At 45.4% G+C, this 18,164-nt stretch overlaps 9 non-coding genes across 9 annotated transcripts; 5 read left to right on the plus strand and 4 right to left on the minus strand.

The window, feature by feature from the left end:
- The first annotated feature begins 891 nt into the window (after nt 1–891).
- Nucleotides 892–963, plus strand: trnam-cau (transfer RNA methionine (anticodon CAU)). Its single transcript has one exon. It is a non-coding gene; the product is annotated as a tRNA-Met (tRNA).
- Nucleotides 964–2,604: 1,641 nt separating this feature from the next.
- Nucleotides 2,605–2,676, plus strand: trnam-cau (transfer RNA methionine (anticodon CAU)). The gene has a single exon. It is a non-coding gene; the product is annotated as a tRNA-Met (tRNA).
- A 1,356-nt stretch (nt 2,677–4,032) lies between these two features.
- trnal-aag (transfer RNA leucine (anticodon AAG)) lies at nt 4,033–4,114 on the minus strand. Its single transcript has one exon. It is a non-coding gene; the product is annotated as a tRNA-Leu (tRNA).
- Nucleotides 4,115–5,233: 1,119 nt separating this feature from the next.
- On the plus strand, nt 5,234–5,305 carry trnam-cau (transfer RNA methionine (anticodon CAU)). Its single transcript has one exon. It is a non-coding gene; the product is annotated as a tRNA-Met (tRNA).
- A 1,641-nt stretch (nt 5,306–6,946) lies between these two features.
- Nucleotides 6,947–7,018, plus strand: trnam-cau (transfer RNA methionine (anticodon CAU)). Its single transcript has one exon. It is a non-coding gene; the product is annotated as a tRNA-Met (tRNA).
- A 1,356-nt stretch (nt 7,019–8,374) lies between these two features.
- Nucleotides 8,375–8,456, minus strand: trnal-aag (transfer RNA leucine (anticodon AAG)). The gene has a single exon. It is a non-coding gene; the product is annotated as a tRNA-Leu (tRNA).
- Nucleotides 8,457–9,575: 1,119 nt separating this feature from the next.
- Nucleotides 9,576–9,647, plus strand: trnam-cau (transfer RNA methionine (anticodon CAU)). The gene has a single exon. It is a non-coding gene; the product is annotated as a tRNA-Met (tRNA).
- A 2,149-nt stretch (nt 9,648–11,796) lies between these two features.
- trnal-aag (transfer RNA leucine (anticodon AAG)) lies at nt 11,797–11,878 on the minus strand. Its single transcript has one exon. It is a non-coding gene; the product is annotated as a tRNA-Leu (tRNA).
- Nucleotides 11,879–15,113: 3,235 nt separating this feature from the next.
- Nucleotides 15,114–15,195, minus strand: trnal-aag (transfer RNA leucine (anticodon AAG)). Its single transcript has one exon. It is a non-coding gene; the product is annotated as a tRNA-Leu (tRNA).
- Between the last annotated feature and the right edge of the window lie 2,969 nt (nt 15,196–18,164).

Genomic DNA, 18,164 nt, shown 5'->3' on the forward strand with positions numbered 1-18,164 from the left:
CGATGAGCTATCGCAGCCAATTTTCCAGATTGGGTACCGACATATGTCGGGAACAACAAAACTTCTTGTTGTGTGATATAATCCACGACAAATTATTTGGCCCTACGACGCCAAAATGATCTGGCAAATTTTTTTGGGGGGATATCTTCCGTGCAGTGACATATCAACAACTCTCCGGCAGCGCAACTTGATGGAGACCAGTTGGATTTTGTATTGTAACCGGCGCATCGCCTCCAGTGCTTGCCGTTGTCAACATACTTGCGCGCCGTTGTTAACATTTATTCTCATGCACAAACCAATATCGAAGCTTTAGGGCATGATTCGACGTGACGCCGCCATTTTTACGTACAACCGTATGTGCTTGCGATTGCTAGGGTACATAACATTTTGTTGCCTGCTTGCGAGCCGTATCGTATGAAAAGTACGTGAACATACATCAAGCAATTCTTCAATGAACGTTCTCTCCCGAGCACCAGTGACGAACAGGTTTTTCCTCATTTTGTCCCCCCACAGTCACTCACATGCACACGCACACACAGAAACAAGACATTGGTGCGGCGCATTGTTGTTGTCGTCACCATCGTAACGAGTGTGTCCCGTCGCATTGACCGGTGACACGTTTTCTGCTTCCACCTCTCGGACAGTGTTTGATTTGACAAGAAAAAGCCCAGTGATGGTAAAAGACGGGATAGGGTGCTATCGGAAAAAATGTCGAGTCGTGTCTGCCCGAGAAACGGCAAGATTTGGTGACAGTAGTCTGACATAGTGTCATCGGGAAAGACCAAATGTGTCTTGTCGCCTGATCCAGCCATGAGACAACCCGAACATCCCCGTTGCTGGCGGCTATTTGTCAGACGGTAAAAGAGTACATACAAACTACAATGACCAGAGAGCAGAGTGGCGCAGCGGAAGCGTGCTGGGCCCATAACCCAGAGGTCGGTGGATCGAAACCATCCTCTGCTATCTGGAGCTTGCTCTCTGTTATCTCGTGTCTGCTCATAGGATTCTGTGGAACTGCTATCATTTTACGTCTTACTCTTAGTTAGAAATATTGTGCAATTAAGACTTGTCAACTCATTGGCTGAGGCCCACGGGTCGTGAACCTTTCCTCAATTCACTTCTTGCTGAATAAAATAAAATCGTCATTTTTTTCACTGTTCTGTCAATTTAAAATCACTCTGTCAGTACCCATATCGGTGGCACGACAGTTCAGCGTGAAAGACAAAGGTATTGACTTTAAGGCAAACACTTTCAGGGGAGCTAATATTTTTCGGCGACAAGCAAACAATCCAAACAAAACAGCAAAGAGGTCGACTTTTTTGTGGCCAAAAATATCTATTGTCCCAAGCCCCTTGTCGGAGCCAATGACAAAATAGTAAGACATCAACTATATTGACAAGGAACTGGCAGTGGTGTGATTTTAACCCACGCCTCCTGAGAGACTGGAGCCTTAACCCAGCGCCTTGGACCGCTCAGCCACACTACCTGAAAACCCCATCTTTGTAAGGGGAATTTTATTGGTAAATGTAAGCCAGACCAAGGTAAAATAATGGGATCAACGGACTTCCCAATCACAGCCAACCTTGACATGAAATATGTGGAAAGCAGAGCTCCTAAATCTCTTAAGACTACAACTGCAATTCATTGGCTGAGAGAATATTCTTCTTATGCCTAGATCAAACAAAATGATTTTAAATCCAATATTGGCCCGATTAGCTATCGCAGCCAATTTTCCAGATCGGGTCCCGACATATGTCGGGAACGACAAAACTTCTTGTTGTGTGATATAATCCACGACAAACGATTTGGCCCTACGACGCCAAAATGATCTGGCAAATTGTTTTTTTTGGATATCTTCCATGCAGTGTGACATATCAACAACTCTCCGGCAGCGCAACTTGATGGAGACCAATAGGATTATGTATTGTAACCGGCGCATCTCCTCCAGTGCTTGCCATTGTCAACATACTTCCGCGCCGTTGTTCACATTTATTCTCATGCACAAACCAATGTTTACCGTCGCTTTAGGGCATGATTCGACATGACGCCGCCATTTTTATGTACAACCGTATGTGCTTGCGCTTGCTAGGGTACATAACATTTTGTTGCCTGCTTGCGAGCCGTATTGTATGAAAAGTACGTGAACATACCTCAAGCAATCCTTCAAAAAACGTTCTCTCCCGAGCACCAGCGACGAACAGGTTTTTCCTCATTTTGTCTCCCCACAGTCACTCACATGCACACGCACACAGAAACAAGACATTGGTGCGGCGCATTGTTGTTGTCGTCACCATCGTAACGAGTGTGTCCCGTCGCATTGACCGGTGACACGTTTTCTGCTTCCACCTCTCGAACAGTGTTTGATTTGACAAGAAAAAGCCCAGTGATGGTAAAAGACGGGATAGGGTGCTATCGGAAAAAATGTCGAGTCGTGTCTGCCCGAGAAACGGCAAGATTTGGTGGCAGTAGTCTGACATAGTGTCATCTAGAAAGACCAAATGTGTCTTGTCGCCTGATCCAGCCATGAGACAACCCGAACATCCCCGTTGCTGGCGGCTATTTGTCAGACGGTAAAAGAGTACATACAAACTACAATGACCAGAGAGCAGAGTGGCGCAGCGGAAGCGTGCTGGGCCCATAACCCAGAGGTCGGTGGATCGAAACCATCCTCTGCTATCTGGAGCTTGCTCTCTGTTGTCTTTTGTCTGCCCATAGGATGCTGTGGAACTGCTATCATTTTACGTCTTACTCTTCATCAGAAAATTTGTGCAATTAAGACTTGTCAACTCATTGGCTGAGGCCCACGGGTCGTGAACCTTTCCTCAATTCACTTCTTACTGAAAAAAAAAAATCATTTATTCACTGTTCTGTCAATTTAAAATCACTCTGTCAGTATCCATAGAGGTGGCACAACAGTTCAGCGTGAAAGACAAAGGTAATGACTTTAAGGCAAACACTTTCAGGGGAGCTAATATTTTACGGCGACAAGCAAATAATCCAAACAGAACGCCAAAGCGCTAAACTTTTTTGTCCAATATTGGCCCGATTAGCTATCGCAGCCAATTTTCCATTTTTACGTACAACCGTATGTGCTTGCGCTTGCTAGGGAACATAACATTTTGTTGCCTGCTTGCGAGCCGTATCGTATGAAAAGTACGTGAACATACATCAAGCAATTCTTCAATGAACGTTCTCTCCCGAGCACCAGTGACGAACAGGTTTTTCCTCATTTTGTCCCCCCAGTCACTCACATGCACACGCACACACAGAAACAAGACATTGGCGCGGCGCATTGTTGTTGTCGTCACCATCGTAACGAGTGTGTCGCGTCGCGTTGACCGGTGACACGTTTTCTACTTCCACCTCTCGGACAGTGTTTGATTTGACAAGAAAAAGCCCAGTGATGGTAAAAGACGGGATAGGGTGCTATCGGAAAAAATGTCGAGGAGTGTCTGCCCGAGAAACGGCAAGATTTGGTGGCAGTAGTCTGACATAGTGTCATCGGGAAAGACCAAATGTGTCTTGTCTCCTGATCCAGCCAAGAGACAACCCGAACATCCCCGTTGCTGGCGGCTGATATCCTCTGCTATCTGGAGCTTGCGCTCTGTTATCTTGTGTCTGCTCATAGGATGCTGTGGAACTGCTACCATTTTACGTCTTCCTCTTCGTGAGAAATATTGTGCAATTAAGACTTGTCAACTCATTGGCTGAGGCCCACGGGTCGTGAACCTTTCCTAATTCACTTCTTACTGAAAAAAAAAAAAAAATCGTCATTTCTTTCACTGTTCTGTGAATTTAAAATCACTCTGTCAGTACCCATATCGGTGGCACGACAGTTCAGCGTGAAAGACAAAGGTAATGACTTTAAGGCAAACACTTTCAGGGGAGCTAATATTTTACGGCGACAAGCAAATAATCCAAACAGAACGGCAAAGAGCTCTACTTTTTTGTGGCCAAAAATATCTATTGTCCCAAGCGCCTTGTCGGAGCCAATGACAAAATATTAAGATATCAACTATATTGACAAGGAACTGGCAGTGGTGGGATTTGAACCCACGCCTCCTGAGAGACTGGAGCCTTAATCCAGCGCCTTGGACCGCTCGGCCACACTACCTGAAAACCCCATCTTTGTAAGGGGAATTTTATTGGTAAATGTAAGCCCGACCAAGTAAGTAAAATGATGGGATCCCCGGACTTCCCTATCATAGCCAACATTGACATGAAATATGTGGAAAACAGAGCTCCTAAATCACTTAAGACTACAACTGCAATTCATTGGCTGAGAGAATATTCTTCTTATGCCTAGATCAAACAAAATGATTTTACGTCCAATATTGGCCCGATGAGCTTTCGCAGCCAATTTTCCAGATCGGGTACCGACATATGTCGGGAACAACAAAACTTCTTGTTGTGTGATATAATCCACGACAAATTATTTGGCCCTACGACGCCAAAATGATCTGGCAAATTTTTTGGGGGGGATATCTTCCGTGCAGTGTGACATATCAACAACTCTCCGGCAGCGCAACTTGATGGAGACCAGTTGGATTTTGTATTGTAACCGGCGCATCGCCTCCAGTGCTTGCCATTGTCAACATACTTGCGCGCCGTTGTTAACATTTATTCTCATGCACAAACCAATATTGAAGCTTTAGGGCATGATTCGACGTGACGCCGCCATTTTTACGTACAACCGTATGTGCTTGCGATTGCTAGGGTACATAACATTTTGTTGCCTGCTTGCGAGCCGTATCGTATGAAAAGTACGTGAACATACATCAAGCAATTCTTCAATGAACGTTCTCTCCCGAGCACCAGTGACGAACAGGTTTTTCCTCATTTTGTCCCCCCACAGTCACTCACATGCACACGCACACACAGAAACAAGACATTGGTGCGGCGCATTGTTGTTGTCGTCACCATCGTAACGAGTGTGTCCCGTCGCATTGACCGGTGACACGTTTTCTGCTTCCACCTCTCGGACAGTGTTTGATTTGACAAGAAAAAGCCCAGTGATGGTAAAAGACGGGATAGGGTGCTATCGGAAAAAATGTCGAGTCGTGTCTGCCCGAGAAACGGCAAGATTTGGTGGCAGTAGTCTGACATAGTGTCATCGGGAAAGACCAAATGTGTCTTGTCGCCTGATCCAGCCATGAGACAACCCGTACATCCCCGTTGCTGGCGGCTATTTGTCAGACGGTAAAAGAGTACATACAAACTACAATGACCAGAGAGCAGAGTGGCGCAGCGGAAGCGTGCTGGGCCCATAACCCAGAGGTCGGTGGATCGAAACCATCCTCTGCTATCTGGAGCTTGCTCTCTGTTATCTCGTGTCTGCTCATAGGATTCTGTGGAACTGCTAGCATTTTACGTCTTACTCTCAGTTAGAAATATTGTGCAATTAAGACTTGTCAACTCATTGGCTGAGGCCCACGGGTCGTGAACCTTTCCTCAATTCACTTCTCGCTGAATAAAATAAAATCGTCATTTTTTTCACTGTTCTGTCAATTTAAAATCACTCTGTCAGTACCCATATCGGTGGCACGACAGTTCAGCGTGAAAGACAAAGGTATTGACTTTAAGGCAAACACTTTCAGGGGAGCTAATATTTTTCGGCGACAAGCAAACAATCCAAACAAAACAGCAAAGAGGTCGACTTTTTTGTGGCCAAAAATATCTATTGTCCCAAGCCCCTTGTCGGAGCCAATGACAAAATAGTAAGACATCAACTATATTGACAAGGAACTGGCATTGGTATGATTTTAACCCACGCCTCCTGAGAGACTGGAGCCTTAACCCAGCGCCTTGGACCGCTCAGCCACACTACCTGAAAACCCCATCTTTGTAAGGGGAATTTTATTGGTAAATGTAAGCCAGACCAAGGTAAAAAAATGGGATCAACGGACTTCCCAATCACAGCCAACCTTGACATGAAATATGAGGAAAGCAGAGCTCCTAAATCTCTTAGGACTACAACTGCAATTCATTGGCTGAGAGAATATTCTTCTTATGCCTAGATCAAACAAAATGATTTTAAATCCAATATTGGCCCGATTAGCTATCGCAGCCAATTTTCCAGATCGGGTGCCGACATATGTCGGGAACGACAAAACTTCTTGTTGTGTGATATAATCCACGACAAACGATTTGGCCCTACGACGCCAAAATGATCTGGCAAATTGTTTTTTTTTGATATCTTCCGTGCAGTGTGACATATCAACAACTCTCCGGCAGCGCAACTTGATGGAGACCAGTAGGATTGTGTATTGTAACCGGCGCATCTCCTCCAGTGCTTGCCATTGTCAGCATACTTCCGCGCCGTTGTTCACATTTATTCTCATGCACAAACCAATGTTTACCGTCGCTTTAGGGCATGATTCGACATGACGCCGCCATTTTTATGTACAACCGTATGTGCTTGCGCTTGCTAGGGTACATAACATTTTGTTGCCTGCTTGCGAGCCGTATTGTATGAAAAGTACGTGAACATACCTCAAGCAATCCTTCAAAAAACGTTCTCTCCCGAGCACCAGCGACGAACAGGTTTTTCCTCATTTTGTCTCCCCACAGTCACTCACATGCACACGCACACAGAAACAAGACATTGGTGCGGCGCATTGTTGTTGTCGTCACCATCGTAACGAGTGTGTCCCGTCGCATTGACCGGTGACACGTTTTCTGCTTCCACCTCTCGAACAGTGTTTGATTTGACAAGAAAAAGCCCAGTGATGGTAAAAGACGGGATAGGGTGCTATCGGAAAAAATGTCGAGTCGTGTCTGCCCGAGAAACGGCAAGATTTGGTGGCAGTAGTCTGACATAGTGTCATCTAGAAAGACCAAATGTGTCTTGTCGCCTGATCCAGCCATGAGACAACCCGAACATCCCCGTTGCTGGCGGCTATTTGTCAGACGGTAAAAGAGTACATACAAACTACAATGACCAGAGAGCAGAGTGGCGCAGCGGAAGCGTGCTGGGCCCATAACCCAGAGGTCGGTGGATCGAAACCATCCTCTGCTATCTGGAGCTTGCTCTCTGTTGTCTTTTGTCTGCCCATAGGATGCTGTGGAACTGCTATCATTTTACGTCTTACTCTTCATCAGAAAATTTGTGCAATTAAGACTTGTCAACTCATTGGCTGAGGCCCACGGGTCGTGAACCTTTCCTCAATTCACTTCTTACTGAAAAAAAAAAATCATTTATTCACTGTTCTGTCAATTTAAAATCACTCTGTCAGTATCCATAGAGGTGGCACAACAGTTCAGCGTGAAAGACAAAGGTAATGACTTTAAGGCAAACACTTTCAGGGGAGCTAATATTTTACGGCGACAAGCAAATAATCCAAACAGAACGCCAAAGCGCTAAACTTTTTTGTCCAATATTGGCCCGATTAGCTATCGCAGCCAATTTTCCATTTTTACGTACAACCGTATGTGCTTGCGCTTGCTAGGGAACATAACATTTTGTTGCCTGCTTGCGAGCCGTATCGTATGAAAAGTACGTGAACATACATCAAGCAATTCTTCAATGAACGTTCTCTCCCGAGCACCAGTGACGAACAGGTTTTTCCTCATTTTGTCCCCCCAGTCACTCACATGCACACGCACACACAGAAACAAGACATTGGCGCGGCGCATTGTTGTTGTCGTCACCATCGTAACGAGTGTGTCGCGTCGCGTTGACCGGTGACACGTTTTCTACTTCCACCTCTCGGACAGTGTTTGATTTGACAAGAAAAAGCCCAGTGATGGTAAAAGACGGGATAGGGTGCTATCGGAAAAAATGTCGAGGAGTGTCTGCCCGAGAAACGGCAAGATTTGGTGGCAGTAGTCTGACATAGTGTCATCGGGAAAGACCAAATGTGTCTTGTCTCCTGATCCAGCCAAGAGACAACCCGAACATCCCCGTTACTGGCGGCTGATATCCTCTGCTATCTGGAGCTTGCGCTCTGTTATCTTGTGTCTGCTCATAGGATGCTGTGGAACTGCTACCATTTTACGTCTTCCTCTTCGTGAGAAATATTGTGCAATTAAGACTTGTCAACTCATTGGCTGAGGCCCACGGGTCGTGAACCTTTCCTAATTCACTTCTTACTGAAAAAAAAAAAAAAATCGTCATTTCTTTCACTGTTCTGTGAATTTAAAATCACTCTGTCAGTACCCATATCGGTGGCACGACAGTTCAGCGTGAAAGACAAAGGTAATGACTTTAAGGCAAACACTTTCAGGGGAGCTAATATTTTACGGCGACAAGCAAATAATCCAAACAGAACGGCAAAGAGCTCTACTTTTTTGTGGCCAAAAATATCTATTGTCCCAAGCGCCTTGTCGGAGCCAATGACAAAATATTAAGATATCAACTATATTGACAAGGAACTGGCAGTGGTGGGATTTGAACCCACGCCTCCTGAGAGACTGGAGCCTTAATCCAGCGCCTTGGACCGCTCGGCCACACTACCTGAAAACCCCATCTTTGTAAGGGGAATTTTATTGGTAAATGTAAGCCCGACCAAGTAAGTAAAATGATGGGATCCCCGGACTTCCCTATCATAGCCAACATTGACATGAAATATGTGGAAAACAGAGCTCCTAAATCACTTAAGACTACAACTGCAATTCATTGGCTGAGAGAATATTCTTCTTATGCCTAGATCAAACAAAATGATTTTACGTCCAATATTGGCCCGATGAGCTTTCGCAGCCAATTTTCCAGATCGGGTACCGACATATGTCGGGAACAACAAAACTTCTTGTTGTGTGATATAATCCACGACAAATTATTTGGCCCTACGACGCCAAAATGATCTGGCAAATTTTTTGGGGGGGATATCTTCCGTGCAGTGTGACATATCAACAACTCTCCGGCAGCGCAACTTGATGGAGACCAGTTGGATTTTGTATTGTAACCGGCGCATCGCCTCCAGTGCTTGCCATTGTCAACATACTTGCGCGCCGTTGTTAACATTTATTCTCATGCACAAACCAATATTGAAGCTTTAGGGCATGATTCGACGTGACGCCGCCATTTTTACGTACAACCGTATGTGCTTGCGATTGCTAGGGTACATAACATTTTGTTGCCTGCTTGCGAGCCGTATCGTATGAAAAGTACGTGAACATACATCAAGCAATTCTTCAATGAACGTTCTCTCCCGAGCACCAGTGACGAACAGGTTTTTCCTCATTTTGTCCCCCCACAGTCACTCACATGCACACGCACACACAGAAACAAGACATTGGTGCGGCGCATTGTTGTTGTCGTCACCATCGTAACGAGTGTGTCCCGTCGCATTGACCGGTGACACGTTTTCTGCTTCCACCTCTCGGACAGTGTTTGATTTGACAAGAAAAAGCCCAGTGATGGTAAAAGACGGGATAGGGTGCTATCGGAAAAAATGTCGAGTCGTGTCTGCCCGAGAAACGGCAAGATTTGGTGGCAGTAGTCTGACATAGTGTCATCGGGAAAGACCAAATGTGTCTTGTCGCCTGATCCAGCCATGAGACAACCCGTACATCCCCGTTGCTGGCGGCTATTTGTCAGACGGTAAAAGAGTACATACAAACTACAATGACCAGAGAGCAGAGTGGCGCAGCGGAAGCGTGCTGGGCCCATAACCCAGAGGTCGGTGGATCGAAACCATCCTCTGCTATCTGGAGCTTGCTCTCTGTTATCTCGTGTCTGCTCATAGGATTCTGTGGAACTGCTAGCATTTTACGTCTTACTCTCAGTTAGAAATATTGTGCAATTAAGACTTGTCAACTCATTGGCTGAGGCCCACGGGTCGTGAACCTTTCCTCAATTCACTTCTCGCTGAATAAAATAAAATCGTCATTTTTTTCACTGTTCTGTCAATTTAAAATCACTCTGTCAGTACCCATATCGGTGGCACGACAGTTCAGCGTGAAAGACAAAGGTATTGACTTTAAGGCAAACACTTTCAGGGGAGCTAATATTTTTCGGCGACAAGCAAACAATCCAAACAAAACAGCAAAGAGGTCGACTTTTTTGTGGCCAAAAATATCTATTGTCCCAAGCCCCTTGTCGGAGCCAATGACAAAATAGTAAGACATCAACTATATTGACAAGGAACTGGCATTGGTATGATTTTAACCCACGCCTCCTGAGAGACTGGAGCCTTAACCCAGCGCCTTGGACCGCTCAGCCACACTACCTGAAAACCCCATCTTTGTAAGGGGAATTTTATTGGTAAATGTAAGCCAGACCAAGGTAAAAAAATGGGATCAACGGACTTCCCAATCACAGCCAACCTTGACATGAAATATGAGGAAAGCAGAGCTCCTAAATCTCTTAGGACTACAACTGCAATTCATTGGCTGAGAGAATATTCTTCTTATGCCTAGATCAAACAAAATGATTTTAAATCCAATATTGGCCCGATTAGCTATCGCAGCCAATTTTCCAGATCGGGTGCCGACATATGTCGGGAACGACAAAACTTCTTGTTGTGTGATATAATCCACGACAAACGATTTGGCCCTACGACGCCAAAATGATCTGGCAAATTGTTTTTTTTTGATATCTTCCGTGCAGTGTGACATATCAACAACTCTCCGGCAGCGCAACTTGATGGAGACCAGTAGGATTGTGTATTGTAACCGGCGCATCTCCTCCAGTGCTTGCCATTGTCAGCATACTTCCGCGCCGTTGTTCACATTTATTCTCATGCACAAACCAATGTTTACCGTCGCTTTAGGGCATGATTCGACATGACGCCGCCATTTTTATGTACAACCGTATGTGCTTGCGCTTGCTAGGGTACATAACATTTTGTTGCCTGCTTGCGAGCCGTATTGTATGAAAAGTACGTGAACATACCTCAAGCAATCCTTCAATGAACGTTCTCTCCCGAGCACCAGCGACGAACAGGTTTTTCCTCATTTTGTCTCCCCACAGTCACTCACATGCACACGCACACAGAAACAAGACATTGGTGCGGCGCATTGTTGTTGTCGTCACCATCGTAACGAGTGTGTCCCGTCGCATTGACCGGTGACACGTTTTCTGCTTCCACCTCTCGAACAGTGTTTGATTTGACAAGAAAAAGCCCAGTGATGGTAAAAGACGGGATAGGGTGCTATCGGAAAAAATGTCGAGTCGTGTCTGCCCGAGAAACGGCAAGATTTGGTGGCAGTAGTCTGACATAGTGTCATCTAGAAAGACCAAATGTGTCTTGTCGCCTGATCCAGCCATGAGACAACCCGAACATCCCCGTTGCTGGCGGCTATTTGTCAGACGGTAAAAGAGTACATACAAACTACAATGACCAGAGAGCAGAGTGGCGCAGCGGAAGCGTGCTGGGCCCATAACCCAGAGGTCGGTGGATCGAAACCACCTCTGCTATCTGGAGCTTGCTCTCTGTTATCTTTTGTCTGCCCATAGGATGCTGTGGAACTGCTATCATTTTACGTCTTACTCTTCATCAGAAAATTTGTGCAATTAAGACTTGTCAACTCATTGGCTGAGGCCCACGGGTCGTGAACCTTTCCTCAATTCACTTCTTACTGAAAAAAAAAAAATCATTTATTCACTGTTCTGTCAATTTAAAATCACTCTGTCAGTATCCATAGAGGTGGCACAACAGTTCAGCGTGAAAGACAAAGGTAATGACTTTAAGGCAAACACTTTCAGGGGAGCTAATATTTTACGGCGACAAGCAAATAATCCAAACAGAACGGCAAAGAGCTCTACTTTTTTGTGGCCAAAAATATCTATTGTCCCAAGCGCCTTGTCGGAGCCAATGACAAAATATTAAGATATCAACTATATTGACAAGGAACTGGCAGTGGTGGGATTTGAACCCACGCCTCCTGAGAGACTGGAGCCTTAATCCAGCGCCTTGGGCCGCTCGGCCACACTACCTGAAAACCCCATCTTTGTAAGGGGAATTTTATTGGTAAATGTAAGCCCGACCAAGTAAAATGATGGGATCCCCGGACTTCCCTATCATAGCCAACATTGACATGAAATATGTGGAAAACAGAGCTCCTAAATCACTTAAGACTACAACTGCAATTCATTGGCTGAGAGAATATTCTTCTTATGCCTAGATCAAACAAAATGATTTTACGTCCAATATTGGCCCGATGAGCTATCGCAGCCAATTTTCCAGATTGGGTACCGACATATGTCGGGAACAACAAAACTTCTTGTTGTGTGATATAATCCACGACAAATTATTTGGCCCTACGACGGCAAAATGATCTGGCAAATTTTTTTGGGGGGATATCTTCCGTGCAGTGTGACATATCAACAACTCTCCGGCAGCGCAACTTGATGGAGACCAGTTGGATTTTGTATTGTAACCGGCGCATCGCCTCCAGTGCTTGCCGTTGTCAACATACTTGCGCGCCGTTAACATTTATTCTCATGCACAAACCAATATCGAAGCTTTAGGGCATGATTCGACGTGACGCCGCCATTTTTACGTACAACCGTATGTACTTGCGATTGCTAGGGTACATAACATTTTGTTGCCTGCTTGCGAGCCGTATCGTATGAAAAGTACGTGAACATACATCAAGCAATTCTTCAATGAACGTTCTCTCCCGAGCACCAGTGACGAACAGGTTTTTCCTCATTTTGTCCCCCCACAGTCACTCACATGCACACGCACACACAGAAACAAGACATTGGCGCGGCGCATTGTTGTTATCGTAACGAGTGTGTCACGTCGCGTTGACCGGTGACACGTTTTCTGCTTCCACCTCTCGGACAGTGTTTGATTTGACAAGAAAAAGCCCAGTGATGGTAAAAGACGGGATAGGGTGCTATCGGAAAAAATGTCGAGTCGTGTCTGCCCGAGAAACGGCAAGACTTGGAGGCAGTAGTCTGACATAGTGTCATCTAGAAAGACCAAATGTGTCTTGTCGCCTGATCCAGCCACGAGACAACCCGAGCATCCCCGTTGCTGGCGGCTAATATTTGTCAGACGGTAAAAGAGTACATACAAAGTGCAATGACCAGAGAGCAGAGTGGTACAGCGGAAGCGTGCTGGGCCCATAACCCAGAGGTCGATTGATCGAAACGATCCTCTGCTATCTGGAGCTTGCTCTCTGTTATCTCGTGTCTGCTCATAGGATTCTGTGGAACTGCTATCATTTTACGTCTTACTCTTAGTTAGAAATATTGTGCAATTAAGACTTGTCAACTCATTGGCTGAGGCCCACGGGTCGTGAACCTTTCCTCAATTCACTTCTTGCTGAATAAAATAAAATCGTCATTTTTTTCACTGTTCTGTCAATTTAAAATCACTCTGTCAGTACCCATATCGGTGGCACGACAGTTCAGCGTGAAAGACAAAGGTATTGACTTTAAGGCAAACACTTTCAGGGGAGCTAATATTTTACGGCGACAAGCAAGCAATCCAAACAGAACAGCAAAGAGGTCGACTTTTTTGTGGCCAAAAATATCTATTGTCCCAAGCCCCTTGTCGGAGCCAATGACAAAATAGTAAGACATCAACTATATTGACAAGGAACTGGCAGTGGTGTGACTTTAACCCACGCCTCCTGAGAGACTGGAGCCTTAACCCAGCGCCTTGGACCGCTCAGCCACACTACCTGAAAACCCCATCTTTGTAAGGGGAATTTTATTGGTAAATGTAAGCCAGACCAAGGTAAAATAATGGGATCAACGGACTTCCCAATCACAGCCAACCTTGACATGAAATATGTGGAAAGCAGAGCTCCTAAATCTCTTAAGACTACAACTGCAATTCATTGGCTGAGAGAATATTCTTCCTATGCCTAGATCAAACAAAATGATTTTAAATCCAATATTGGCCCGATTAGCTATCGCAGCCAATTTTCCAGATCGGGTCCCGACATATGTCGGGAACGACAAAACTTCTTGTTGTGTGATATAATCCACGACAAACGATTTGGCCCTACGACCCCAAAATGATCTGGCAAATTGTTTTCTTTGGATATCTTCCGTGCAGTGTGACATATCAACAACTCTCCGGCAGCGCAACTTGATGGAGACCAGTAGGATTGTGTATTGTAACCGGCGCATCTCCTCCAGTGCTTGCCATTGTCAACATACTTCCGCGCCGTTGTTCACATTTATTCTCATGCACAAACCAATGTTTACCGTCGCTTTAGGGCATGATTCGACGTGACGCCGCCATTTTTATGTACAACCGTATGTGCTTGCGCTTGCTAGGGTACATAACATTTTGTTGCCTGCTTGCGAGCCGTATTGTATGAAAAGTACGTGAACATACCTCAAGCAATCCTTCAATGAACGTTCTCTCCCGAGCACCAGCGACGAACAGGTTTTTCCTCATTTTGTCTCCCCACAGTCACTCACATGCAAATGCACACGCACACAGAAACAAGACATTGGTGCAGCGCATTGTTGTTGTCGTCACCATCGTAACGAGTGTGTCCCGTCGCATTGACCGGTGACACGTTTTCTGCTACCACCTCTCGGACAGTGTTTGATTTGACAAGAAAAAGCCCAGTGATGGTAAAAGACGGGATAGGGTGCTATCGGAAAAAATGTCGAGGAGTGTCTGCCCGAGAAACGGCAAGATTTGGTGGCAGTAGTCTGACATAGTGTCATCGGGAAAGACCAAATGTGTCTTGTCTCCTGATCCAGCCAAGAGACAACCCGAACATCCCCGTTGCTGGCGGCTGATATCCTCTGCTATCTGGAGCTTGCGCTCTGTTATCTTGTGTCTGCTCATAGGATGCTGTGGAACTGCTACCATTTTACGTCTTCCTCTTCGTGAGAAATATTGTGCAATTAAGACTTGTCAACTCATTGGATGAGGCCCACGGGTCGTGAACCTTTCCTAATTCACTTCTTACTGAAAAAAATAAAAAATCGTCATTTTTTTCACTGTTCTGTCAATTTAAAATCACTCTGTCAGTATCCATAGAGGTGGCACAACAGTTCAGCGTGAAAGACAAAGGTAATGACTTTAAGGCAAACACTTTCAGGGGAGCTAATATTTTACGGCGACAAGCAAATAATCCAAACAGAACGGCAAAGAGCTCTACTTTTTTGTGGCCAAAAATATCTATTGTCCCAAGCGCCTTGTCGGAGCCAATGACAAAATATTAAGATATCAACTATATTGACAAGGAACTGGCAGTGGTGGGATTTGAACCCACGCCTCCTGAGAGACTGGAGCCTTAATCCAGCGCCTTGGACCGCTCGGCCACACTACCTGAAAACCCCATCTTTGTAAGGGGAATTTTATTGGTAAATGTAAGCCCGACCAAGTAAGTAAAATGATGGGATCCCCGGACTTCCCTATCATAGCCAACATTGACATGAAATATGTGGAAAACAGAGCTCCTAAATCACTTAAGACTACAACTGCAATTCATTGGCTGAGAGAATATTCTTCTTATGCCTAGATCAAACAAAATGATTTTACGTCCAATATTGGCCCGATGAGCTTTCGCAGCCAATTTTCCAGATCGGGTACCGACATATGTCGGGAACAACAAAACTTCTTGTTGTGTGATATAATCCACGACAAATTATTTGGCCCTACGACGCCAAAATGATCTGGCAAATTTTTTGGGGGGGATATCTTCCGTGCAGTGTGACATATCAACAACTCTCCGGCAGCGCAACTTGATGGAGACCAGTTGGATTTTGTATTGTAACCGGCGCATCGCCTCCAGTGCTTGCCATTGTCAACATACTTGCGCGCCGTTGTTAACATTTATTCTCATGCACAAACCAATATTGAAGCTTTAGGGCATGATTCGACGTGACGCCGCCATTTTTACGTACAACCGTATGTGCTTGCGATTGCTAGGGTACATAACATTTTGTTGCCTGCTTGCGAGCCGTATCGTATGAAAAGTACGTGAACATACATCAAGCAATTCTTCAATGAACGTTCTCTCCCGAGCACCAGTGACGAACAGGTTTTTCCTCATTTTGTCCCCCCACAGTCACTCACATGCACACGCACACACAGAAACAAGACATTGGCGCGGCGCATTGTTGTTATCGTAACGAGTGTGTCACGTCGCGTTGACCGGTGACACGTTTTCTGCTTCCACCTCTCGGACAGTGTTTGATTTGACAAGAAAAAGCCCAGTGATGGTAAAAGACGGGATAGGGTGCTATCGGAAAAAATGTCGAGTCGTGTCTGCCCGAGAAACGGCAAGACTTGGAGGCAGTAGTCTGACATAGTGTCATCTAGAAAGACCAAATGTGTCTTGTCGCCTGATCCAGCCATGAGACAACCCGAGCATCCCCGTTGCTGGCGGCTAATATTTGTCAGACGGTAAAAGAGTACATACAAACTGCAATGACCAGAGAGCAGAGTGGTACAGCGGAAGCGTGCTGGGCCCATAACCCAGAGGTCGATTGATCGAAACGATCCTCTTCTATCTGGAGCTTGCTCTCTGTTATCTCGTGTCTGCTCATAGGATTCTGTGGAACTGCTATCATTTTACGTCTTACTCTTAGTTAGAAATATTGTGCAATTAAGACTTGTCAACTCATTGGCTGAGGCCCACGGGTCGTGAACCTTTCCTCAATTCACTTCTTGCTGAATAAAATAAAATCGTCATTTTTTTCACTGTTCTGTCAATTTAAAATCACTCTGTCAGTACCCATATCGGTGGCACGACAGTTCAGCGTGAAAGACAAAGGTATTGACTTTAAGGCAAACACTTTCAGGGGAGCTAATATTTTACGGCGACAAGCAAACAATCCAAACAGAACAGCAAAGAGGTTGACTTTTTTGTGGCCAAAAATATCTATTGTCCCAAGCCCCTTGTCGGAGCCAATGACAAAATAATAAGACATCAACTATATTGACAAGGAACTGGCAGTGGTGTGATTTTAACCCACGCCTCCTGAGAGACTGGAGCCTTAACCCAGCGCCTTGGACCGCTCAGCCACACTACCTGAAAACCCCATCTTTGTAAGGGGAATTTTATTGGTAAATGTAAGCCAGACCAAGGTAAAATAATGGGATCAACGGACTTCCCAATCACAGCCAACCTTGACATGAAATATGTGGAAAGCAGAGCTCCTAAATCTCTTAAGACTACAACTGCAATTCATTGGCTGAGAGAATATTCTTCTTATGCCTAGATCAAACAAAATGATTTTAAATCCAATATTGGCCCGATTAGCTATCGCAGCCAATTTTCCAGATCGGGTCCCGACATATGTCGGGAACGACAAAAATTCTTGTTGTGTGATATAATCCACGACAAACGATTTGGCCCTACGACGCCAAAATGATCTGGCAAATTGTTTTCTTTGGATATCTTCCGTGCAGTGTGACATATCAACAACTCTCCGGCAGCGCAACTTGATGGAGACCAGTAGGATTGTGTATTGTAACCGGCGCATCTCCTCCAGTGCTTGCCATTGTCAACATACTTCCGCGCCGTTGTTCACATTTATTCTCATGCACAAACCAATGTTTACCGTCGCTTTAGGGCATGATTCGACGTGACGCCGCCATTTTTATGTACAACCGTATGTGCTTGCGCTTGCTAGGGTACATAACATTTTGTTGCCTGCTTGCGAGCCGTATTGTATGAAAAGTACGTGAACATACCTCAAGCAATCCTTCAATGAACGTTCTCTCCCGAGCACCAGCGACGAACAGGTTTTTCCTCATTTTGTCTCCCCACAGTCACTCACATGCACACGCACACAGAAACAAGACATTGGTGCGGCGCATTGTTGTTGTCGTCACCATTGTAACGAGTGTGTCGCGTCGCATTGACCGGTGACACGTTTTCTGCTTCCACCTCTCGGACAGTGTTTGATTTGACAAGAAAAAGCCCAGTGATGGTAAAAGACGGGATAGGGTGCTATCGGAAAAAATGTCGAGTCGTGTCTGCCCGAGAAACGGCAAGATTTGGTGGCAGTAGTCTGACATAGTGTCATCTAGAAAGACCAAATGTGTCTTGTCACCTGATCCAGCCATGAGACAACCCGAACAGCGTGCTGGGCCCATAACCCAGAGGTCGATGGATCGAAACCATCCTCTGCTATCTGGAGCTTGCTCTCTGTTATCTTTTGTCTGCCCATAGGATGCTGTGGAACTGCTATCATTTTACGTCTTACTCTTCATCAGAAAAATTGTGCAATTAAGACTTGTGCAAACATGCAAACTCCACACAGGCAGGGCCGGTCCTCAGAACTGTGA

This window comes from Phyllopteryx taeniolatus, unplaced genomic scaffold (assembly GCF_024500385.1).
Source record: "Phyllopteryx taeniolatus isolate TA_2022b unplaced genomic scaffold, UOR_Ptae_1.2 contig_60, whole genome shotgun sequence".
Taxonomy (NCBI): domain Eukaryota; kingdom Metazoa; phylum Chordata; class Actinopteri; order Syngnathiformes; family Syngnathidae; genus Phyllopteryx; species Phyllopteryx taeniolatus.